Here is a 26994-nt window from a genome sequence, read left to right on the forward strand (position 1 = left end):
CCAGTTTTCAAGAAGGGACGTCGAACAGATGTGCAGAACTATAGACCTATACCTCTAACGTCGATCAGCTGTAGAATTTTGGAACACGTATTATGTTCGGCTATAATGACTTTATAGAGACTAAAAATCTACTGTGTATGAATCAGCATGGGTTTCGAAAAAGACGATCGTGTGAAACCCAGCTGGCGCTATTCGTCCACGAGACTCAGAGGGCCATAGACACGGGTTCCCAGTTAGATGCCGTGTTTCTTGACTTCCGCAAGGCGTTCGATACAGTTCCCCACAGTCATTTAATGAACAAAATGAGAGCATATGGACTGAATAGTTCCTAGGTAACAGAAAGCAGCATGTCATTCTCAATGGAGAGAAGTCTTCTGAAGTAAGACTGATTTCAGGTGTGCCGCAGGGGAGTGTCGTAGGACCGTTGCTATTCAGAATATACATAAATGACCTTGTGGATGACATCGGAAGTTCACTGAGGCTCTTTGCCGATGATGCTGAGGTATATCGAGAGGTTGTAACAATGGAAAATTGTACTGAAATGTAGGAGTATCTGCAACGAATTGACGCATGGTGCAGGGAATGGCAATTTGATCTCATTGTAGACAAGTGTAGTGTGCTGCGAATACATAGAAAGAAAGATCCCTTATCATTTAGCTACAATAGAGCAGGTCAGCAACTGGAAGCAGTTAATTCCATAAATTATCTGGGCGTAGGCATTAGGAGTAATTTAAAATGGACTGATCATATAAAGTTGATCGTTGGTAAAGCAGATGCCAGACTGAGATTCTTTGGAAGAATACTAAGGAAATGCAATCCGAAAACAAAGGAAGCAGGTTACAGTACGCTTGTTCGCCCACTGCTTGAATATTGCTCAGCAATGTGGGATCCGTACCAGATAGGGTTGATAAAAAAGATAGAGAAGATCCAACGGACAGCAGCGCGCTTCCTTACAGGATCATTTAGTAATCGCGGAAGCGTTATGGAGATGATAGATAAACTCCAGTGGAAGACTCTGCAGGAGAGACGCTCATTAGCTCGGTAGGGGCTTTTGTTGAAGTTTCGAGAACATACGTTCATCGAGAAGTCAAGCAGTATATTGCTCCCTCCTACATATATCTCGCGAAGAGACCATGAGGATAAAATCGGAGAGATTAGAGCTTACACAGAGGCATACCGACAATCTTTCTTTCCAAGAACAATACGAGACTGGAATAGAAGGGAGAACCGCCAGAGGTACTCAAAGTACCCTCCGCCAGATACCGTCAGGTGGCTTGCGGAGTATGGATGTAGATGTAGATGTAGAATGCAGTGATATGTTCGAGGACGCGACGGATCAGACAATCAGATTGCTTGACAACTCGACCGCCGCGTCGTTGGCAACTGGCTGGTAACGCGTTGTAGTAGTGCCGTCAGCGGAGCCTCATTTAACCACTCAGGAAATGACTTGCAATCGACTGGTTAACAAGTCATATCGTCAACGGGTTTCATTTGAGTCTCTTCGTGTGCGGAGGGCATACAAGTTCTGGGTTTCCTGCAGACACCGTTCTGATGCCGTTAGGGTGACATATAAATAAAAAAAGGGCTTGTGGCACCCTGGCCTATTGTAGGTCTGTGTACAGGACGCCACTTCGGTGACTTGCATGTTTTTAAAACTAACGACACACGATTATCTCCATATGGTCATCCATCCAAACATTCGCTGGGCACATCGTTACCGTACTTTTGTTATCGGACGGGTACCGTTGTAACCAACGTGGCAGTGTCGCTGGCAGGTAACATGTAAGTTACAGTGTGTATGGTGTCAGGCAAATCCAACACCTTCCATGAAAACCCTGACATGATAAGCAAATCCAGTAGTATGCCACATAGCTCCGAATAAATCGTGACATTAAATTAACCAAAGTAATACGAGTAACGAGTGAGCAAATGGAATACCACAGACTAACACAAGAATGCCTAAATGCATGTCGTACCTTCGCACCACCACGAAAAGTATAACGTTTCTCATTGGATAGACAGAATTTTTGTAGGCGGAGCTTAAGATTAACATGGAAACACTGACTGGTCAGATGAAGACACAGCCAGATAGTTCTTTTTTTTTTAAACCAACTTCGGTAAATTGTAGTAAGGAGAAGTTAGGGAAGTTGCTTCGCAGATGATGAGGTGAGCGGAGCTGTGCTGCCCGCCGCCCTGACGCTGCTTGAACACCGACAAGGTAATGAACGCACGCGATGCCGCATTACAGCGCATAAGGCTTCACTCCGAACTGCAGAAGTCTCATCTGTTACACCCCCTTTTTGCGTAATACTAGTGTCGATCGTCAATTAAAGCTCATGGTGTTCACATTTGCCACTTGAAGTAAAAATCTGAAACGCGATGATTTCTCTGTTATATAATTATTGAGAAGCCACATCAGCTACTGTAATTTACGACGTTATTTTACCAGCTAACTAAAAATAGGAAAGCCTTGAACCCTTTCCACTAAATTTAGTTAGTATTACGATTCTTTTACAGGGAGTGCAGTGGAGCTGATGCTGAGATAATTAAGTATTTGGTTATATCGTCGCTAGTCTCACTGAACTCTTCTGAATTCTACATGTCATGTGTGGTCTGGCGTCTCCTTACCAGCAACAGGTCCCAGGTTCAAACTTGTCAATTCCCTGAAAAACACGCTCAGAGCGTCGTTGCGCGAAAGTGGAAGGGAGACACGATATAGAACAAACAGACACGACCATGAATGTTTAGAAGTGCAGGAATGAAATGGTCCGGCAACTGAAGATTTCCCTCGAAATTTTAAGCACCTAGGGCATTAACAAAGGCGTTAATGGGCTATGACATGAGGTTAGTACCTTTGCTAACAGCACGATATCGCCTTCAGCGCCTTTCCTGGTCTCGTGAAGATATAGTTTGGACCCTGGAAAACCGTGGCCAACACAGATTTGATGAAATTTTTCATAATTACAGTAAGAAAGATATCAAATGCACACATTTATTAATACAATGTTGGTCAAAAGGTAAAATTTTCTCACAGTCCATAAAGACAGTCCTGATCGTTCATCACAGTAAAATCGCAGTGTTTTTTTCAAAGTCTGAGCAGTAAAAGAGAATGCACACAGAAGTAGTGAATATCCATGCAGTCTTGAAGAAGTAGTGTGGTCCTTCCAACGAAAAGACAGTGCTGACTCTTGACATGCAGACTGGTAATGGGCCACAACAGAGCAAACCCACAGCAGAGTCAGTCGAAGTTTTGAAGAATACTGGTAGGTAGGTCATCACAGAGCAGACCCTCTGTAGTCCTGGTAGAGATTACGGTATTGGTGGGCCACCAGAGGTGCAAACCCACTGCAGTCCTTGTAGAAATAATGGTATTGGTGGGCCATCGAAAGTGCAGACCCATTTCAGTCCTTGTAGAAATAATGGGATTGGTGGATCATCAAAGATGCAGACCCACTGTAGTCCTTGTAGAGACGGCCAGCAACCATCAGTTGCGACTGTGCAGGTGCACAATCACCATCAAAGAGTCTTGCGGACAATATAGCAAGTCCTAAAACCACAACTTGTGCACTCACAAAGTTTTTGAATTGTCCTTCGAACCAGCAATGCTGTTAACCAGTCCCTTGCTGAATTATCAACACACGTCCAAACACTGACTCTCCTCTTTTTTTTCGCATATTGTGCGCATACTATGACCAACAGAAACGTGTGCAGTCAAATGTAACTTACAAGTTACTTAATTTGATGAACTGGTATCAATTACAATTTTATAACATAAGAATATAATAACAATGGTACAAAATATATCATTAAAGAACATAACAATACATATAACATTTGCAGTAATAGGGGCTTTACAAAAGAATAGAAATAAACATATACATCAGTGTTACAGGAATTATGACATAAGTGGAGATATAAAAGATCAGAATAATTATTGAAACAACTTCACACATGAGCATTAAAACAGAACAGAATTAATAACGTCTAAGTATATTTACAAGGTAAATAACATATTATCAGAAAAATTCTATGACATAAATCTTATTAGCTAGACACAGACAGACAGGAAAAACATAAATTCACATAGTGTAATAACACAAAAATACAGGACAGGGTTTGTTTTCAGTGTAACAATTGATACTGCAGTCCAACCCAAAACTTCATTCCATAGATCTTTCGTCTTACTTGAACATTTGTTTCCACCAAAAAAATTATTTTTTACTGGATCTGTAGGCATAAAATAACTATATTAGTACATCTATTGCACTGTAGGCAATGCTGCAGTGCAGCTAGAGACTAGATATTAAACAAAATGAGCAAATATGTCCAAAGGAAGGCATGAAACATCATTCATTAGCCATATGGCATTTCATAAGGTAGTAAAAAATTCTCTCAATTCTCGTAGAAAGACGCTTATCATAATCAGGTGTGCAGATGTGAGTATCTTTCCAAGTAATGAGAGTGTCGTATTTGCAATTCTTTCTACAAAGAAATGTCAATAGTGAGGATAATGGCCTCTTTTTTTTTCTTTTCCACCTGTTCCTCTGAAAGGCACACACTAACGGCTTTTTTCCAGGCGTCTGTCGCGCAACTGGGTGCCCATGACGCATTACCTGAAGGTGGTCACTTAACTTTCTTACCGAAATATTTACGACAGCAGTTTCCGCTACAGTGACAGTCTCATATAAAACATTTCACAGGTCAAGAATTTGCGTTAAAAATCTGTAAGAAACAAAATCCTATTGATATAACAGTGTCCAAAAAATTTTCGTCGGCATTGTAATACATTCACGCATTTACATACATTTCATAACTCTTAAAGTACGATTCTCGGTTTCCAACATCCTTTTTCACAACCAGAGTCGCTAACCTCTACTCATTATTCCTTACCTTATTCGTCGACACTTCTTCAATATTTCATCATAACAGATATGTAGCATAATCAAATAACTCTTATAGCATCAGCTTATTGATCATAAACATTCCGCAACAGCATAATACACGTAGTCATTGTAATAATAACATCATAACACCTCAGTCAAATCTCAAAAACGTCGTAGCGTCCTCCAATAATTTCAAAACCTAAAAAATTCTCTGCGCATTTCAATAGTGTCGTCTACCTCAAACGTAACTACGAAGGCTTTCCCGGCGTAATAATGGATAATATTCTTCTCGGGTATGCAGCCGGATCATAACGTCTTCATGACACAATATTTCCGCGGTCCGACTGGCCGCCATCTTCAGGTGAGAGTGCTGGTGCACGATCTCGCCGGAACTAACTTCCCAGCGCTAGCGGCGGCCCCTATATAGGCCGCAGAAGACCCACAACGCTTGATCGAGAAGGTGCCGTAACTGCTCTCTAGCGCAGTAGACATACCCCGCCGCCAGTGATGGAAACAGGCGAAATTGAGATATCGCTGTCAAAAATTAAAAAATAAAAATAAATAAAAATTTTATTCCGACGATAGAACCACAGACCGTTGTTTTTTAATGTCAGGTAACACTGGGTCCCAAGTCTTACTTAAAAGAAAACCCTTGTCCCTATTAATAAGATTGTCAGATAACCAAATCTCTATGGATTCTTTTAAAATACAGTCCCAATAGCGAGATGCACGGGCAACCATTTGTGTCTCGTCATATAGTATTCTGTGTCCCTCGGTGAGACAGTGTTCCGCCACTGCAGACTTCTCAAGTTGAAGCAGCCTTGTGTGCCGCTGATGCTCAACACATCGCTCCTGAATGGTCCGGATTGTCTGACCAATATAAGCCTTTCCACAGTGGCAAGGGATCTTGTAAACACCGGGCTTCCTCAAACCCAAGTCATCCTTAACAGAGCCAAGGAGCGCTCTAATTTTGGCTGGCGGACGAAAAATACTTTTGATGTGATATCTTTTCAGAATCCTTCCTATCTTCGAGGAAATGCTCCCAGCGAAAGGCAGAAAAGCTACCGATTTGCAGGTATCTTCTGGTGGTTCAGGCGAAGGTCCAAACTGGAAAGCACGACGGATCTGTTTATCTGTATAGCCATTTTGCTTGAACACAATCTTAAGATGGTCCAATTCTTGTGTCAAGCTTTCTCCATCTGAAATGGCATAAGCTCTTCTCGCCAACGTCTGCAGGACCCCCGTACGCTGGAACGATGGATGACAGCTAGAAGCATGTAAGTAACGGTCCGTGTGCGTAGGCTTTCGATAAACGCTGTGTCCCAGTGTCCCATCATCCTTTCTGTACACCAGAACATCCAGAAACGGAAGCTTTCCATCATTTTCCACCTCCATGGTAAATTTGATGCTAGGATGCAGGGAATTGAAATGATCTAGGAGGCGGTCCAGAGCTTCTCTCCCATGAGGCCACACTATAAACGTATCGTCAACGTACCTCCAAAAACAGGTTGGTTTTAAGGACGCCGTCTTCAGCGCCATGTCCTCAAAATCTTCCATAAAAAGATTGGCGACCATTAGGGACAAGGGCTCCCCATAGCCACTCCGTCAGTCTGTTCAAAATATTTGTCATTGAATAAAAAGTACGTCGACGTTAACATGTGGCGACAAAGCCTGGTTGTTTCCTCATCCAGTTTCTCACCAATTAATTGAAAGGATTCTTCCAGAGGAACCCGGGTAAAAAGCGACACGACATCAAAGCTCACAAGCAAATCCCAGGGACTAAGAGACAAGGACTTCAATCTCTGAATAAACACCATAGAATTGGAAATGTGATGTTCGCATTTACCGACGTGAGGGCCAAGAACAGATGCTAAATACTTGGCTAGATTGTAGGTAGGAGCACCCAAATTACTCACGATCGGACGGAGCGGGACCCCTTTCTTATGAATCTTGGGTAGACCGTATAATCTCGGTGGCACGGCAGCACCAGGACGAAGTTTTTTGAGAACGTCGTCGGGTAAGGAACTCTTCTTCAACAGTGAAAGCGTCTTCCGTTTTATCCGTTCGCTTGGGTCGTCCTGCAATGTTCTGTATGCTGAGTCTTTAAGTAAGAGATCCATCTTTCTCAGATAGTCATCACGTGACAGAAGAACAGTTGCGTTGCCTTTGTCCGCTGGTAGAACTATCAGATCTTCGTCTTCTCTAATGGACCGAACGGCTGCCCTTTCGAGAGAGGAGATGTTACTCCGTGGAGGCGGCGCCCGCCGCAATGTATGTGAGACCTCTTGCCTAATCTCTTCAGCTTGATCCTGCGAAAAGCTGGACACTGCTTGTTCGACTGCGCAGATGAATTCGGTGATCGGCACATTCCTTGGTGTAGGGGCAAAATACAGGCCTTTCTCCAACACTGACAGCGTGGCGTCGTCCAATTCTTTACTCGTGAGGTTAATCACTGTCCGTCGACGGGTGTCGTCATGAGATATCATGGGTTGAGAACAAAGCCGTTGAAACTTCGAAGACTGTTTCTTGACGGCGCTCCTATGCGTCCAATCTGATAGTGCCCAAGAAGAACTATTCACCAATTCCCAAGATGCATCCGACAGCAGCGACAATAACTCCAAGTGCAAGAAAAGTAAATCCAGTTGTCTTCGAGTGAAGCGAATGAGTTCCTTGACTAAGGCGAAACTGGCACGCTTCTTGATGTTGTTGGCCGTTTTCGTATCAATAAAATGCACAAATCTAGCAAACTTAGTATTACTCTTCGGGCGAGATCGTGCACCAGCACTCTCACCTGAAGATGGCGGCCAGTTGGACCGCGGAAATATTGTGTCATGAAGACGTTATGATCCAGCTGCATACCCGAGAAGAATATTACCTCAAACGTACTTTAAAAATCATGATCTCATACCAAATATGTCATTCAAAGCCCTCATAGTATCACAATGGTTCTGAAAAAATATGAACAGTTCACAAAGTACAGACAAAATACAATTTCATAAGTGTGAAGTTATCCACCTGTGTTATTGCTTAAACATGTGTCACTGATGTAGTAAAAAAAAAAAATGTTTGTCTCTCTCAGTTAAATGATCAGATAGCTGTGTAATTTACGTGTTAGAGAAATATGGTATCGATGTGTAAAGTTGTATAAGCACGTACCATATTAGCTAGGGCTCCATGTGCTTGCCAAACACATGGTACACAAACTAAGCGTGTACCCCCCTGAGGATTAATGTAATTATACCCTCAGGTGTTACAGATTACAGCAATGGAATGAAATGTATCACGGAAAACCTTTGTATCTTTGTAATTAAAAAATCTTTAAAAATAAATGTTTTAAGTACAAAATTTATCACTCAAATGCGTGTCCTATAGCGCAAATGTGCGTCTTGTTGTAAGATAATTCTGTGGAAGTGTCGTAGTTAGCGTCCTCTGTAAGTAAAGTTCTGCTAAAGTCAATGTACGTACCTCGTAATAAACTAAGTGAATTGCTTTGCGTATAGATATCTTAGTTATTACGCTTACTGCCGTGATGAAGGAAGTACTGTGCTATAACGTATTGTTGTGCTACGGAAAAGGCTGTCTCATTGTAGCTATAACACAAAAATTACTACTAAAACATGTTTTACTTTCCAGAAGAATTCAGAAAAACTGTGCAGATATAAAACAGATACACCGCAAAAGCAACGTTGTAAATTGTCACTCATTAGTAGCGTCGTGATAAAATCGTGTAGTTGTCACATAAACTAACCACTGTGTCATTTGGTATCTCACAGAAAGTACTTTAAATCCAGTATGTATCTTCAAGTAAACCAAAATGTTGCATTAAAATCTCATTAGCAGTACCAGTACATGTCTGAAGTATGTAAGCCTGATAGTTGTTATGTAATCGTACAACTAACAAGCAAGAATGTACAAATATAACACTGTGTCTTCTGCTCACTATAACAATGCATTCGTAATTTCTGTTTAAAAATTTTCCCTAGGTTCTGGACTGGATATTTAACTTCAAACATTGTTGCATGTTAACAATCTCTTAAGTCTGACAAAGCATACTAGACATGTGAAGTGAAAAGTTTTATGGCAAAGACAAAGTTAAAAATCAGATTATCTTTCAATAAACGGTTTTACATGCGAAATGTGGTGTAAACCTTTACTCTTCCTAGTACGCAGAGTTTCAACTTGAGAGCAATTATCATGCAGTATACGTCGGTAAAGAATACTGGAATTTGTCTCAAGGTTAGCGTCTATGATATTTTTCTCTGAGCCAGCCGGCGCACGTGGCTGCCTGCTGTTCGAGTCATTGTCTGTCTCTTTGTTGGCGTGCGTCGTTATTGGGATTAGGAGACCTAACTTCTACAAATTCACCTTGACGAGAAGGCTCTGCTCTGTTTAAATCCCGGCAGTTCTGTTGCAATTCAGGTCTGTCGTTACGATCATATCGTCTGTCGTAATGTCAGTAGATTCCATAGTTGCTTTCTTGTCGGTCTCGTGGTGGAGAATTTCTCCCTGAATCGTAACTGCACGCTGGTCCGTTGCGTCTAAAATTTTTCTGTCTCCCGTGATAATAATAGTTCTGGTTGCCATATTGTCTGTTTCTATGATTGTCTCTGTCATATTCATTACTACGGAAATGCGATCTTCCTCTGTAACTATTACTCTGCCAGTGGTTGCCATACGGGTGATGTCTGTTTTGGTCACGATTTGTGTTGTGAGAATAGCCTTGTGGTGTCCAGTTATTATTTCGTTCATCGCGGAATTGCGACGGACGTGACCTGTAATTGTTGTGTTCCTGTTTTCGCGTTCCGTGATTGTAGGTGTCAATTTCTAATTCGTGTAAGAGTCTCTGAAAAGCTTCAATGTCGTCTTTGCAACGTCCTGCCAAAATAATATTCCGTAAATGTTCAGGTAATATGACTAAGCAAATGCGGATGAGTTCTGAGGGGCTGTATGGGTTTGACAGGTACTGATTCTTGTGCAACATGTCTTCAAAATATTTCACAAGACTTCAAAATTCAGATTGTTCGAAATGTTTCATCATTATGATGCCACGTTTTACTCGGTCTTGTGTGGCTTGAGACCAATATGCTGAGAGGAAGGCATGGTAAAATTCTCCTTCACTGTGGCAATCGTGAATGACCGATCGCATTCTTACAGCTGGTTCATTCTCTAAGTAGCCACACATAAATTCTAATCTGTGTTCTAATGACCAGTTGGGAGGAAAACAATGAGAGAATTGATGAAGCTACGCTTGTGGACGAATGTCGTTGCGAGAATTTTTAAATGTTTTGAATTTACGTGTAGTAATGAACAGCTTATAGTCAAAATCATCATGCCGGCGAGCCGCATGTCGGTCATTGTTACATCATTTCGGCGGTTCCATCTCAAAATTCGGTGTGCCTTGCAAATTCTTTCATAATTTCCGAAGTGCCCTGTGTTATTATTTTGTAGCTGTTCCGTATTTCTATGTCCCTCTTCCCGTTTTGGAGCGCGAGTGTCCTCTGAAATACGTAATTCTTGTATTACCTGTGTCACCTGATCTTGTACTTCATGGATTTCTCTTTGGTGTTGCGTATTAATTTGATTCTGATTTTGTTTGAATTTCCTAATTTGTTCACACTCTTCTGTGTCATTAAAGACTACCGGTTTTGTGTCATTCAGATTATCATCTACCTTTGTAGATAAATTATTTAGCTGATTCGAAAGTTCAACTACTTTCTCTGATAATGAACTGATTTCCTCCATGTGTCTTTCATGAAGAATAGTTTGCAGTTCTTCATGGCTGATTCGTGATTCTGTAATGCATTTTCATGCCGCGAAAAAATAGGTTGAAAATGCTCAGTTCCACTGTGTGTACTTTTGCTGTGTTTGTCTCTGATTTTGTTCCATTGTGTCTAACTTTTGAAGATTTTGTTCCATTGTGTCTAGCTTTTGAAGCTTTTGTCCCATTTATTGCGTTAATTGTAATAAAAAGGCACTGGTGTCTCAAACATGTTCCTCAGTGCTATTCGCCAATGCATTTGAACCGACATTATTCGCAATTTGAAATGCAGGAAATGTGTCTTGACTTATTTGAGAAAACGGTGAGGACGCAAAACCTGAATCTACAGTATTTGCAAGATTGTGTCCTGTCATTTCGGATTCCTGAGGCGAGCTGTTGCCGACCGATCGATCGATAATTGTTCCCTGTTCACTACTTGTTTCACTGTCTACACCATTGTTTGCAGCCCGCTCCATTTCCCTATGTACAATTACCAAATTACTACTTTGAACATTAGTTAATTCATTACATGGTGGCGCTAACACACTGCTTTCGTCTTAACTGTCATTTCTCAGTTTACTTTGGAGTCTAGTATTACGTTTTTAACACGCCATTATTGTCACAATATTTCACACGATAACACAGAAAAGCACAATTTGAAGAGCAAAAATAAGAGAACACATTAACGTAGCACTGAAAATAATATCTCGTTAATTGCAAGCGCAGCTGCGAAATACTTGCTGCAAGTCTACATGCATGCCACAACTGTTTTACTGTACAACAATGAAAAACTACAACTACAAAGGAAATTCTCTCTATAATTACGCGCTAGCAATAAACATAAGCTACACTAATTACACAAACTACAAGAAAAAATCAGAAGATTCCAGTGAGGTATCCTCAGTTAAGGGTCGACATATGAAACGGCCCCTTAGAAAAATTACACAAGACTGTGCTTAAACTGACACACAATATTTTTAGCGCAACACAATCTGACTTTCAAAAATCCCTACAAAAAATGGCCCTGACTAACATTAACCTATACGTATCACAAATCGCTTACATCACAAAAATCTTGGTTACTCGAACTACTGCAATACAACGAGCGCCACTACTGCCAGCTAAATGAAAGATTCAAACTACGGAAGGCACTAACTACTGATAGGGATAGTTAGCAAATGAAAGATTTTGATAGAGAACAAACAATGTATTTACCTCAATAGTGTTCAACGGTCATAATGTATATAGCAGTTTATGACATCTAGTCTTACAAATTTCAAAACTCCGCCATCTCTCTCCCCACATCCACCACTGCTGGCAGCTCACCTCCAACTGCGCAACGCTTCGCGCTGTTAACATCCAGCTGCCCAACACTACAATGGCAGACAACAATGCAAACTAGCCACATACTGCACACAGCACAGCCAGTGATTTTCAGACAGAGCGCTACTTGACGTTACCATTATAAAAACCTAAACAGCCTACTTACACACTCTCGTAATTATGGACGGCTATACAGACAACATGTCTTCTTATTTCTGCAGGGGACTTCCAACGACTTGTTGAGTCCTTGCCACGTCGAGTTGCTGCAGTACGCCGAGCAAAAGGGATTCGATACCATATTAGGAGGTATCCCATGACTTCTGCACCTCAATGTATTTTCCTTCGGACAAGAATAAGTCTAATTGCGTCGGATTCCGCGGCCAGAGTCAGTCGACATAAAAGTTTTCTGGGTTTGGTACCGCGTCATAATGTAAAAACTACTGCTGCTGGAGAAAAAACCAACGTTTCGGCCACGATTGCATTGGCCTTCTTCTGAGTCTAATGGTGCGTTCTAGTTATGCAGTGTCCTTTATATTTTGTTGTTTGTTTTCACTGTGCGTGCCATTACGTCTTAATTTTAAAAAGATAGTTAGTTTCATTGGTCACTTAAGGAAGGAGGAGAGGGAACTTTATTTTTAATAGGTTATTGCGGTGGAGGGCGAACGTAACCTCTGTTGTCTATTGGCTCTTGTGTTAGTACCATGATGGGTACATATGAGAAGTTGGCTGCTGTTTACCAACTGCTGGACGTCGGCCGCGCGGCGGCAGCTACTCGCCGGTGGTGCTCGTGCCTCGTGTTGGCAGTGCGGTCTGTTGGGCTCTGACTGCTGGCAGCCAAGATGGGGCAAGCCTGAGTCCATCCTCCCTATTCGTGTTAGGGTGCTTAAGTATTTCGATGGCCTCTCTCATTTTGTGTTTCGTCATAATTGGCTGCTTGGCCAACACACAGGCTTTGCTGAATTTTATTTCTTTTCCGCAGTCTTGGTGATGTTCTGCCACTGCGGATTTGTTGTGTTGCCCTAAACGAATATAATGCTCGTTTTGCCAAATGCGCGTTGCTGTTGGCCTACCAGTCTCTCCGATGTATGCCTCTCCACATTCGCATTCCACCTTGTAAACGCCTGCATTGTGTAATGCATCAACGTTGTCCTTAGTGGAGCCTAGCACATCCTGGATCCTAGGACCACTATAGAAGACAGGCTGCACCCCAACGCGGCGAAGGTGTTTGCCTATTCGGTCAGTAACGTTTTTCAGATAAGGTAAGCGCACTATTGGCTGCAGTTTGTCTATTTCTTGCTTATCTTTCTTGCTTGTGTTCGTCGACAAGACTGTGTGTATCGACTTATGGCTGTAGCCATTGGCTAGAAACGTTGTGTGCAACCTCTTAACCTCAGGTGTGATGTTTTGAGCATCACTTAAGCGCTGCGCACGGATTGCCAATGAACGGATGACAGAGTTCTTCTGCGCTGGGTGGTGGTAGAATTGGGCGTGCAGATACTTGTCTCTATGTGTAGGATTGCGATATACTCTGTGCCCCAGTGTGCCCGCCGTTCTCTCGTACACTTCGACGTCTAGAAATGGGATAGCACCATTCTTATCTACTTCCAGCGTGAACTGCATCTTGCCGTGCATATTGTTCAAATATTCGTGAAACTTGTGTAGCTCCGTTTCACCATGAGGCCATATAGCGAACGTGTCGTCCACGTATCTGAACCAGCAACGTCGGCGTAAAGGAGCTGAGCCGAGGGCCGTTGCTTCAAAGGCTGCCATGAATATGTCGGCTGGCAGAAGAGATAGGGGAGACCCCATTGCTACGCCGTCTGTCTGTTCGTAGTATTTTCCTTGCCATTTGAAGTACGTTGAAGTCAGGCACAACTCAACCAGCTCGCATATGTCTGGCGGGACATGCTCCTGAAGGATGCGGGTAGTCTGTAAGTGTGAAGTCCTTTTTGAGACATCTTGCATTTCGAATTATTAGCAATGCTCGGAAGGCGGGACATACGGCTTCCTGCTCAAGGTTTACGTGCGATGCTTCACGACATCACCAAAAATTAGGACATCTCACGAAAATAGTGACGTCTGGCAACACTAGTTGTATGGCACGTAAAAGTGATATTTGGACTCAACAGGATAAAATGAAGAGGTGCTATGGAGTTTCTACAACCTGTCCTCCTGTAGATGTTATTAAAACGTTGATCCTGAATTGCTACTTCTAGCAAGTAGTGATGGTCGTCATGAGAACTTGTGATGCCAGTCAGAGTTAATGTTTGGATTTCAGATGTTAGGAATGCCTACACGTTTTTAACAGTCAGCCTAGACACGTTACGAAAATGAAAACGAAAATTACTTCGCCCTGCACGAACAGTGCAGTGAAATATATCATCAAAAACAGGAAGCAAATGAAAAGTGTGTTTCATTCTGAATATTAGTGCTATGTAACTTCTGTGACGATATTAGGAACCATTGCACAAAAATTCAATGTAAGTGGAATAAAATTTTCTCGGGACAATTTAATATGTGAGATTGAGATATAAGTGCGTTGTGTGTACAAAGGTGCCCATAATTTCCAGCGGTTCACTCGTTACACAGCACAATGATGACTCTCTATTACTATGTTTTCTAGAAGCATCAGTCGAGGACGATGTAAATGTAGTTCTATGTCACTGGGAAGAAAGTAGAAGAATAATTTCTCATCACCTTTGAGTTGATTTCCTACGGATAAATGCCACGCCGGTGCTGAATGGAATAAGCCATAAAAAAGAAAAGCGACAGTGATTTTCGCAAAGTAAATCAGTAGATATACTCTAATGGTGAAACAAACTGCAGGACTGTTTAATGTTTATTTTGAAATGGCAAAGGAACCACAAGTGCACACAGCCTTTCAAATAAACTTTAAGCAAACTTCTGCTAACTCCTGGATTGCGACTGAGATATTGAAAGTTTGTTCTTTAATAGGAGGACGTCGTTATCAGGAGAAAAAAAACTGGCGTTCTACGGACCGGAGCGTGGAAAGTCAGATCCCTTAATCGGGTAGGTAGGTTAGAAAATTTAAATAGGGAAATGAATAGGTTAAAGTTAGATGTAGTAGGAATTTGTGAAGTTCAGTGGCAGGAGGAGCAAGACTTCTGGTCAGTTGAATACAGAGTTATAAATACAAAATCAAATAGGAGTAATGCAGGAGTAGGTTTAATAACAAATAAAAAATAGGAGTGCGGATGAGCTACTACAAACAGCATAGTGAACGAATTATTGTGGGCACGATAGACACGAAGCCCACGCCTACTAAAGTAGTACAAGTTTATATGCCATCTAGCTCTGCAGATGACGAAGAAATTGATGAAATGTATGACGAGATAAAAGAAATTATTCAGATAGTGAAGGGAGACGAAAATTTAATAGTCATGGGTGACTGGAATTCGAGAGTAGGAATAGGGAGAGAAGAAAACGAAGTAGGTGAATATGGATTGGGGGTAAGAAATGAAAGAGGAAGCCCCTGGTCGAATTTTGCACAGAGCATAACTTAATCATAGAAGCCTGGAGATACTGACAGGTTTCAGATAGATTATATAATGGTAAGACAGAGATTTAGGAAACAAGTTTTAAATTGTAAGACATTTCCAGGGGCAGATGTGGACTCTGACCACTATCTATTGGTTATGAACTGTAGATTAAAACTGAAGAAGCTGCAAAAAGGCGGGAATTTAAGGAGATGGGACCTCGATAAACTGAAAGGACGAGAGGTTGTACAGAGTTTCAGGGAGAGCATAAGGGAACAAATGACAGAAATGGGGAAAAGAAATACAGTAGAAGAAGAATAGGTAGCTTTGAGGGGTGAAGTAGTGAAGGCAGCAGAGGATCAAGTAGCTAAAAAGACAAGGGCTAGTAGAAATCAATGGGTAACGGAAGAGATACTGAATTTAATTGATGAAAGGGAAAATACAAAAATGCAGTAAATGAAGCAGGCAAAAAGGAATACAAACGTCTCAAAAATGAGATCGACAGGAAGTGCAAAATGGCTAAGCAGGGATGGCTAGAGGAGAAATGTAAGGATGTAGAGGCTTATCTCACTAGGGGTAAGATAGATACTGCCTCCAGGAAAATTGAAGAAACCTTTGGAGAAAAGAGAACCACTAGTATGAATATCAAGAGCTCAGGTGGAAACCCAGTTCTAAGCAAAGAAGGGAAAGCAGAAAGGTGGAAGGAGTATATAGAGCGTCTATACAAGTGCGATGTACTTGAGGGCAATATTATGGAAATGGAAGCGGATGTAGATGAAGATGAAATGGGAGCTATAATACTGCGTGAAGAGTTTGACAGAGCACTGAAAGACCCGAGTCGTAACAAGGCCCCAGAAGTAGGCAACATTCCATTAGAACTACTATGGCCTTGGGAGAGCCAGTCCTGACAAGAAACTACCATCTGGTGAGCAAGATGTATGAGACAGGCGATATACCCTCAGACTTCAAGAAGAATATAATAATTCCAATCCCAAAGAAAGCAGGTGTTGACAGATGAGAAAATTACCGAACTTTCAGTTTAATAAGTCACGGCTGCAAAATACTAGCGCGAATTCTTTAGAAACGAATGGAAAAACTGATAGAAGCCGACCTCGGGGAAGATCAGTTTGGATTCCGTAGGAATATTGGAACACGTGAGGCAATAGTAACCCTACGACTTATCTTAGAGATTAGATTAAGGAAAGGCAAACCTACGTTTCTTGCATTTGTAGACTTAGAGGAAGCTTTTGACAATGTTGACTGGAATACTCTCTTTCAAATTCTGATGGTGGCAGGGGTTAAATACAGGGAGCGAAAGGCTGTTTACAATTTGTACAGAAACCATATGGCGGTTATAAGAATCGAGGGACATGAAAGGGAAGCAGTGGTTGGGAAGGGAGTGAGACAAAGTTGTAGCCTCTCCCCGATGTTATTCAATCTGTATTCTGAGCAAGCAGTAAAGGAAACAAAATAATAATTCGGAGTAGGTATTAAAATCCGTGGAGAAGAAATAAAAACTTTGAGGTTCGCTGATGACATTGTAATTCTGTCAGAGACGGCAGGGGACTTAGAAGAGCAGTTGAACGGAATGGGCAGTGTCTTGAAAGGAGGATATAAGATGAACACCAACAAAAGCAAAACGAAGATAATGGAATGTAGTCGAATTAAATCGGGCGATGCTGAGGGAATTAGATTAGGAAGTGAGACACTTAAAGTAGTAAAGGAGTTTCGCTATTCGGGGAGTAAAATAACTGATGATGGTCGAAGTAGAGAGGATATAAAATGTGGACTGGCAATGGCAAGGAAAACGTTTCTGAAGAAGAGAAATTTGTTAACCTCATGTGTAGATTTGTGTGTCAGGAAGCCGAGGAGGTATTGAATAGGATTGGGGAGACGAGGAGTTTGTGGCACAATTTGAATAGAAGAAGGGATCGGTTGGTAGGACGTGTTCTGAGGGATCAAGGGATCACCAATTTAGTACTGGAGGGCAGCTTGGAGGATAAAAATCGTAGAGGGAGACCAAGAGATGAATACACTAAGCAGATTCAGAAGGATGTAGGTTGCAGTAGGTAGTGCGAGTTGAAGAAACTTGCACAGGACAGAGTAGCATAGAGAACTGAATCAAATCAGTCTCAGGACTTAAGACCACAACAAAAACAACATTCTTTAATAGCTAACAAACTGCCAATATTGTTGCGAATGGTCATTACTCCTCATTATGCATAGCCTTGTAGAGAATGCCGTTACATACTACGACACATTTTTAAATTATAAGCCCGCTTAGTAACAGTAGACAGAAGTTACAGTTGTTTGTCGTCTTTGCATAAACACTTGAGTCGCTTTTGTCCACAGTCCAATTCACAGCTTGTCCACACCGTCTGTTTTCGTTGGAGAATTAGTTACCAGTTGTATACATGAGTACGTGAATCCGCGGTGTCTTGGGGATCTCATAGTAGCGAGCATGGGGGAAATGGACAGGAACTCCAGGTAAGTGACGCTCGGTGGGAATGTGGGTCGCCCTTGAGGTGTGCCGAGACTGTCCTTGCAATTGTGACAACACTGTGTTCTGGCTGTCGCAGTGGATAATGCACCTGGCTAGTATGCCCAAGGTTCCAGCTTCCAGTCCTGATCAAGTGCAGATTTTCGCCCGTCGCCGATGATTGCGTGTAATGTCCCGATACAGCTAACGTCCCCACCATTACCTTCAATTTACATATAAAATTATCCATTGCTCAGAAGTACAACGTCCTTGAGTTACTCTCATTACCTCACCAGCTACACGTGTACACCGTCTTCCATGGCTCCTTACTTTCTTACTTCACCAACAATACCTGTTAATAAGTACCTTCGATTCTGCACCAGTACACTATTATTACATACGTACACGGTGTTCTCACGATTCAGAGATAGTGCTTCAGTTAATTTCTAAGCACTAATTTACAAAACATAAATACAAAGCAGAAAATAATGATTTGTATTAATGTTGATTACCGGTACTTATATTGATAAGACACATTCACGTTAAATGTAACCGTAGGCTTCCGCGGCCGTTGTCAATGTCAATAAAATTCTTCTGGGTTAGAGACCGCATTGCCATTTATAAAATTCCAACGTTTCGGCGTCTGTTGCAAGACGCCTTCCTCAGGGTGTGTTGCTAACTGCTGAATCAGCGCAAGTGTGGGTACATATATACTATGGAAGAGTGTTGTGATTGGATGTGAGGATGAGGAGGAAGGGTACTAGGAGTTCATTTTATTGGCGTTTGCATTGCGTCTTGTTATTGGCGGAAATAGGCGTTTTCCATTGGAGTTTCCTTTACTGCCTGCCATTGGTGGGAATCGGCGAATAGGAGACTTAGCGGCGACTGCAGCGTAGCGTTGTTTACTAACTGCCTAGTATCGACTAGGCCGCGTCAGCGTCAGCGCTCTGACAATGCGGTCTCTAACCTAGAAGAATTTTATTGACAAGACACATTCACGTTCGTCACTATCGAAGCTAAATTTCACGTATCGATGTTGTTACATGAATTCATACTTGCTCAGTGTGGAGTGTCTAAACCTGCTGTCGATACTTCTTTTTGTGCCACTTGTCGATAGTATTCATGATGAAACGAAAATACAAATCTATGTCTCAGTTCTCCTGGGACTTCAAAAAGATAAAATCCATAAAAAAGGAAATGTTGAGTTTCGCAAAATACAACTTTTGGATGACAAGTTCATTTATTACCCAACAGAGCCTAGTTTTTTTTACTGTCGTCTGTTCAACTGAATGCGTTCTCATTTCAGAGATCACGCTAGTCAGATACTTGACGGGTCACTGACCGCGAGGCTGGTAGCCAGAAGGTAAGAACGAGCCAAACAATTCCTTTTTACGACCTCACCTCAGTCGTTTTTCACCGAGAGATGGTAGCCGTCGTATCACATATAATGCACTGATCCGCAGTTCGTTTAAGGGGAAAATTTTATTGCTCGGATATTACCAGTACGAAATTAGTGGAAGAAGCCATAAGTCAGACAAATATTGACACTTTTCTTTTGCAGCTTACTGTTACGTAACTTAAACGTGCGTCAAAGTGTCACACTAGCTGTGCTAGTGTTGATGAGTTATTGGCCAAAAGAAGGGTTCCGACAAAGTAGCTAAGAAACTGCTCACCAAGAATACAAGCTTTATATGAACAGTGGAGGCAAGTACAAAAACATCTGAGCTGTTAGTGTTAACTGCAATATTTCTTGGTTGAACATCTTATTTCACTGCTGAATCTAAAATAAAACGATCACTGCATAGAATCATGGGGCAGAATCATCAGAACAAGAACTATAAAGGTTCGAGCAAAAATCGGTCAAATAAATCGGATTCAACCATTTATTCCAGATATGACAAGACTATTTTTACCGGATTTTGACTTCAATAACAACTTCTTCACTACAGATCCTATGCTGTGGTATGAAACGGAAAATTTCGTCAACGACCTGCACCTAGTAAACAAATTAAATGTTGTAAATCACTAGACAGAGACGGTTGTCAGATTCATGAAGAACTATTACAAATTATTTACGAGAAAAAGGAGGATTACGTCTTTCAGGCTATATTTGAGTATCGTCATAAATTTTCAGGACATGAATAAGAGTTTTTATCAACGAATAAAGATTTTTACAAACCGTACTTTTCTGACGGTATTACTCTCATAACCGTTGTGTATGGCAGCGTTATGTAGTTGTTTAAGTTAATATAATAATGTTAATACTCAAGTTGAAAATAGTAGTGTTTCGTTAATAAGCTAGTTCTTTAGAATACTTTTTGAGATAAAAATATATGAGATTATATGTAATGTTGCGTTTCTTTTCCAACTACAGGGAACGTGGGGCGGTAATTTCCCTATGGAGCCGAAATTGCTCACGGGGACTGCGTGTATCAAAAAGAATCATCTGATTTTTAAAAAATCGTAACTATTACGTTATCTGAGATATGTGCGTGAACAGCGCACTGTTGGAAAGAGCAGACTCTCGAGTTATACATGGTTCCCGCCAGGCAGCAGCAGTGTACACCCTCTTCAGTTCTAGTAAAAATGGTGTCGGGAGAACAGAAAGCGTTTTGTATTTTACGTTTTCTGCAAAGCGGGTCAGTAATAACTGTTCAGCGTTACTTTCGTACTAGGTATGGTGTGGATCCTCCTACGGCACAGAGCGTTAGACGATGGCTTCAACAATTCCGAGAAACAGGTTGTTCGTGTAAAGGCAGATCGCCGGGCCGTTTCCGAGTGTCTGACACAGACGTCGAACGAGTCCGCCATGGTTTCACAAGGAGTCCGCAGAAATCCGTTCGCCGTACAGCTCGACAGCTCAACATGTCCTCGATGTTCGTGTGGTGTGTATTGCTTCGACGTTTACACATGCAACCGTACGTAATTAAGTTACTGCAAGCCCTTCGGAAAGGTGACAAGCAACAACGTGTGGTAACTCATTTTTTCGTGCAGTAGAGAAAAGTTTCACGGAAGTCGGCGGACGGGACGAAAGGGGTACAAAATAAAGAAAATACGAACCATGAAAAACAAGGCACTCAGATGCTAAAGGGACGGGTGTTTCCATGTTTACCGGCGTAGATACTATGCGAGTTATACCGCTCTTTACGAATGGGTCCAAGTGACAAATTTCCATCCTACTGACGACCTAGTGAGCATACATAATGGACGTGAACAGACGCCAACCCATAATTTGGGATTATACTTATCAAAAAGAAACTTACGGAAAGAGGAAATCTAATGTTAGTCAAACAGCATCTCAGAGATACTTTCACGACATTTTCCACGGGGCTGAAGGAATTATGTAATTTTTTAACTACCTCTACATGAGCGTAAAATTACTTTATGAGCTGCTATGTGGGCCAAATGATGCAGTTAACAGGGAATACGTTGTGAAGAGACTAGCTATTCCTGCAGTAGAAACGTCTGCCGTTAAGTCTTTTTTTCTATAGTTATGTTAGGTGCAAGTGATTTAAACTACCATTTCTGATGTTGATCGCTAGCTCCCACCGTCGGAGGTTCGAGTCCTCCCTCGGGCATGGGTGTGTGTCTTGTCAGCATAAGTAAGTTTCTCTGGCGAAGAACGACCAAGTGGTTGTTCATGATGGAACATTTTTTGCTGCAGAAACACCAGTTCTGCTTTCGTATTTGATGGAGATCAGGAATTTCCCCTATCCCGAAACGTTGTGCTGGGTATGAGTAGCTGGGCGACGTTTTGTGAATGTTGATCGTAGTATGTGGCACCGTAAAACTTAGAGTGGTACTCGTTAAACAGATAATTAGTGAATTGACAGTATACACACAGTGTATGCGCAACACAGAGATATGTGGAAAGATACAACGACGAATGAGTCGCTCAGAAGCATATACCACAGCACCATATAATTTAACGACCAAAAAGAGAGGCTTCAACATGAAAGCTTGTAAGAGGCATCTAAGGATTGACTAAAAAAATCTCCGAAACAAGAGCTGGTTAAATGTAAATCAACCTTTTACATCTTACTTTGCCTTGTCGCTGTGTTGAAGTTATAATCGTTATAATTTTAGTACAGCCACGTTTCTCAAAATGTCTCTCTACAAGATAGCTTAGTTACCTGTATTTGTATCAACAGAGACCTCTTTAGAATACACTAATTCATGTCATCCAGTACTAAACGGAAATTTCTAGTAGCCATGCAGACAAAAGGAGTTTTCAGTCCTTGATATGCATGTATTGGGAGGGTAATGTGTATTTTTAAGTTGCTTTTAAATTTTTATCGGCTTCCAGTGTCTTGCTTTGCTAGATGCGAGCATGTTTCTGAACTCTGAACCAGATTTCTTAATTCCAGTCTGAATGCCATAAAGTGGGTTGAAGCTTGATTCAAATTATTTGTGTGTCCTGTCTTGCGTTTGTGTAAATGACAGTTAACATGAAACGTAATTTTGTTATGAGAAATGTATACCATTAAGGAGAAAATGCATTGGTAGGTAAGTGTTAGAATTCAAAGATACTTAATGAGGCCCTTGCAAGACGTGTGATTATATACTTTAAGCAATATTGATACTGTGTTGGTGTTTGCTGTTGTGCTTTCGAGAAATCTACAACAATGTTGTCAAGACGCGAAGTAAGTGGAAATTTTGATTAGAGCCATTAATTGTTTTACTTCAGTTGCGCATTTAACATAAGGACAAGTTGGATTCAGACCAAGTACCGTTCAGTACAATTAAGTTCTGTTTTGTAGAAAGTTAGCTTACGAGTTTAAGATGGATAACAGTTTGTGGGGACATAGTTTTGGTAATACGAAGACTTTTATAGAGTGGGGCTAAATTTTATACAGAAGAGGGGAAATTACATCTGTGGTGTTATAGATTGATACTACCCCCCCCCCCCCCCACCCCCAAACATACACACACACATTGGTGTCCTGCTGTTGGCAATGGAAACGCACGTTTCCGACAGAGGCCGATAGCGGTCGCTCAGGTGTCCGGCAGATCCAATGTTGCACGCCCACTGGCCACGCCTTCTGTGGCTCCCACTACGAGCGCTCTGGAAAGAGATAGTGCCCCCCACGCCCGGACCAACGTGGTGACCAAACCAAAAGTCCTACTGTCACCTCCGTCAACATGTCAGTTATCTAGTACGTGGATCACAGGATGCTGGGCTGTGATGTTATCCGTGCGTCTGGGTAAGACTACGCATTAACACGGTCCATCAGATGATAGATTGTGGACGAAACGCGAGTGAGGGTAGCGATTTGAAGAGCAGAGGGGGAAAAAGTGTCATGACTCTTGCCGTGGGAAAGAAACCTCTGCGACAGTGAGATAGGTAGTAAGAGCAGTAGTGGCTTACTAGCTCCGATAGTTGAGGCAAGGTTGGATTTGTTAGTATAGGTATCATGCATCATTACCGTGACAAGCGATGGCGATGTATCCCAGTTGCTGCAGCTGCTACATTCCTGGAACAATCAAGATTGTTATACAGTAGTGGGAGATCGGCCATAGATCATCTCACTGTGTGGGGGATGTGTGGAGCTTGTCTGCATGCAGTGTACGGTACGGCTTCCCTGCGTGGTGACAGTTATTCGGCAGTGTATTCCAGCTGGATATCCAGTAATGGCGTCTGATTAACAGGGGCTCGCCTGAACCGTTATGTTTGCGTATGCTTGGCCATAGATGTTAGGTCCTTACAAGTATGTCTTTTGGTCTTTTATGTTTCCATATATGGTTGTGGTCGTAGTTCCCCAGATTCAGAAAAAAAAGTCATTGCCTTTGTGACAACATGACGAGAGAGAGTTTAAGGAGCAGATTATGGTCAACTGAGCATGTTGATGAGGTTAATTGCTTTGGAGCCCAAGGAATTTTACTTTTTTTTTAATCTTATGGGACTTAACTTCTAAGGTCATCAGTCCCTAAGCTTACACACTACTTAACCTAAATTATCCTAAGGAGAAACACACACACTCTTGACCGAGGCAGGACTCGAACCTCCGCCGGGACGAATTTTACTTCAAATTTTCCAGTAAGTATGAGGTACTTAATATTTTATGATAAGAGCAAGTCAGTTTTGATTGTCTGAAATTGTATATTGCGAGTTGTTGTGGGATTCAACTTTAAACTGCTTAATGTTTGTTAGTTATTTCCCATTTCTCTAAGCAGCCGAAAAATATAAAGAATGAGCTTTTAATTGACAATGCTCTCCAAACAAAATCTGCTCAGTTCGCTTCGCCGTCATGTTACTCCTTCACTCTTGAAAGTTTACTAAATGCACTAAGTGCAATTAGGCCAGCATTTCCCAATCTTCCTGATACCATTATCCCCGAGAGAAATTAGTACGCCCTCTCCTCCTCTCCTCCTTGTCACCATCATCAGCGTTGACGCCTAACTAAACTTTATACTGAAAAAGAATTTTCTTTGAACACTTATTTTTAGAGTCATGAAACACAAATGATACTTAGTTTTTGTTAGTGTTTTATTTAACCACGAACAAATGAGTTAGTGAGACAATTGGTAGCACTGCTTACTTCGAACAACTTCTTTTATAGAATGATAAAGCATTTCTCACACATTGTGAGTGCCACCTACAAATCCTCCCCAGAAGTGAAAGCTAACTACCAACACTGAGAGAGATAACTGTTTACTTTTTACAAAACATGTTTCCTCTGCATCACTCCTCACACTAGCGTCACTTGCTTCACCCAGAGCCATCAATCACTTTTTAAAATCAACCACCTTAAAAAGTCGGCACTATTCTTACGGTTTGTAACTCACTTGATCACTGGTCTCGTTACTTCTGAAATCATAGAAACTATGAAAAGTGGCTGTCGTATTTGCTATGATAATTCTATGTCATGTGCCACAAATTTTAGGTAATTTGTAAATTTGATAAATGTTGTCAAACTTTGTAATATCGCTTTTACATTTACAGGTAATTTTCAAGAAACGGTGCACCTCGAAGTCGCGGCCTCACTGCGAGCGATGTACGAGGTGCATTCAAGTTCTAAGGCCTCCGATTTTTTTTCTCCAGACCGAAAAGAGATAGAAACATGTTCATTGTTTTAAAATGAGGCCGCGTTCATTGTCAACACGTCCCAGAGATGGCAGCACCGTACGGCAGATTGAATTTTACCGCCAGCGGCGAGAATGAGAACTGTTTTAAATACCTAAAATGGTGACGTTTCCGTACTTGAACACCACGCAATCATTCGTTTTCTGAATATGCGTGGTGTGAAACCAATTGAAATTCATCCGCAGTTGAAGGAGACATGTGGTGATGGAGTTATGGATGTGTCGAAAGTGCGTTCGTGCGTGCGACAGTTTAATGAAGGCAGAACATCGTGTGACAACAAACCGAAATAACGTCGGGCTCGCACAAGCTGGCCTGACGACATGATCGAGAAAGTGGAGAGAATTGTTTGGGGGGATCGCCGAATGACTGTTGAACAGATCGCCTCCAGAGTTGGCATTTCTGGGGGTTCTGCGCACACAATCATGCATGACGACATGAAAATGCGAAAAGTGTCATCCAGGTGGGTGCCACGAATGCTGACGGACGACCACATGGCTGCCCGTGTGGCAGGTTGCCAAGCAATGTTGACACGCAACGACAGCATGAACGGAACTTTCTTTTCGTCGGTTGTGACAATGGATGAGACGTGGATGCCATTTTTCAATCCAGAAACAAAGCGCCAGTCAGCTCAATGGAAGCACACAGATTCACCGCCACCAAAAAAATTTCGGGTAATCGCCAGTGGTGAAAAAATGAAGGTGTCATGTTCTGGGACAGCAAGGGCGTAATCCTTACCCATTGCGTTCCAAAGGGCACTACGGTAACAGGTGCATCCTACGTAAATGTTTTGAAGAACAAATTCCTTCCTGCACTGCAACAAAAACGTCCGGGAAGGGCTGCGCGTGTGCTGTTTCACCATGGCAACGCACCCTCACATCGAGCTAACGTTACGCAACAGTTTCTTCGTGATAACAACTTTGAAGTGAATCCTCATGCTCCCTACTCACCTGAAGTGGCTCCTAGTGACTTTTGGCTTTTTTCAACAATGAAAGACACTCTCCGTTGCCGCACATTCACCAGCCGTGTTGCTATTGCCTCAGCGATATTTCAGTGGTCCAAACAGACTCCTAAAGAAGCCTTCACTGCTGCCATGGAATCATGGCGTCAGCGTTCTGAAAAATGTGTACGTCTGCAGGGCGATTACGTCGAGAAGTAACGCCAGTTTCATCGACTTCGGATGAGTAGTTAATTAGAAAAAAAATCGGATGCCTTAGAACTTGAATGCACCTCGTACAGGGTGATTATAATGAAAGTGAAACTTTCAGACCTCCGTAGAAATAACACCACTGGTCAGAATGACGTCAAATTGCAACGGAAATCATCGGAGAAGGGGGAAAACGTATGGGTGAAGAAAAATGAATAGTTACAAAATGTAGCAATAGATGGCGCTGTAAGCATGATAATTTAATAGTGGTCGACTGCAAATCTACATCTACATCTACATCCATACTCCGCAAGCCATCTGACGGTGTGTGGTGGAGGGTACCCTGAGTACCTCTATCGGTTCTCCTATTCCAGTCTCGTATTGTACGTGGAAAGAAGGATTGTCGGTATGCTTCTGTGTGGGCTCTAATCTCTCTGATTTTATCCTCATGGTCTCTTCGCGAGATATACGTAGGAGGGAGCAATATACTGCTTGACTCTTCGGTGAAGGTATGTTCTCGAAACTTTAACAAAAGCCCGTACCGAGCTACTGAGCGTCTCTCCTGCAGAGTCTTCCACTGGAGTATATCTATCATCTCCGTAACGCTTTCGCAATTACTAAATGATCCTGTAACGAAGCGCGCTGCTCTCCGTTGGATCTTCTCTATCTCTTCTATCAACCCTACCTGATGCGGATCCCACACTGCTGAGCAGTATTCAAGCATTGGGCGAACAAGCGTACTGTAACCTACTTCCTTTGTTGTCGGATTGCATTTCCTTAGGATTCTTCCAATGCATCTCAGTCTGGCATCTGCTTTACATGACAA

Source organism: Schistocerca gregaria, chromosome 2, assembly GCF_023897955.1.
Source record: "Schistocerca gregaria isolate iqSchGreg1 chromosome 2, iqSchGreg1.2, whole genome shotgun sequence".
In the NCBI taxonomy this organism is placed as follows: domain Eukaryota; kingdom Metazoa; phylum Arthropoda; class Insecta; order Orthoptera; family Acrididae; genus Schistocerca; species Schistocerca gregaria.